Raw genomic sequence first — 577 nt, forward strand, 5'->3', positions numbered from 1 at the left:
AATGAAAAGAGGTTGGATCACAACTTTTCTGCACCTAGAACACCTCAAAAAATGGGGTTATAAAAAGAAAAAATCAAACTTTAAAAGAAATGGCTTTAACCATGCTTTGTGAAAACAATCTACCAAAGTACCTTTATGCTGAAGCTGTCAACACAACAACTTACATTCTTAATAGAGTATCAATAAAGGCCATGATATCAAAACGACATATAAACTGTACAAAGGTAGAAAACCAAATATTTCTCACTTTAGGAGCTTTGGGTGCAAATGCTTTGTATTGAACAATGCAAAACTTTCTCTCGGAAAGTTTGATGCTAAGAGTGATGAGGCAACATTTCTAGGATATGAATTAAACTGTAAAGCTTGTAGAGTTTTTAACAAAAGAACTTTAACAATTGAAGAGTCCATCCATGTAGTTTTTTATGAATCTAATGCCTTGCAAAAAGAAGTTCTTGCCGATGAAAATGATGCAGAGGACTTTGACAGAAAATGGAACAAAGGAGCCTAGAGAACAAGAAAAATAGTGAAGAAAACTTTTATGGAAGAGAAACAGAACCTCCTAATAACTCTATTATAT

The sequence above is a fragment of the Theobroma umbraticum genome, unplaced genomic scaffold (genome assembly GCF_002168275.2).
Source record: "Theobroma umbraticum cultivar Fairchild unplaced genomic scaffold, ASM216827v3 scaffold_4.1, whole genome shotgun sequence".
Classification (NCBI taxonomy): domain Eukaryota; kingdom Viridiplantae; phylum Streptophyta; class Magnoliopsida; order Malvales; family Malvaceae; genus Theobroma; species Theobroma umbraticum.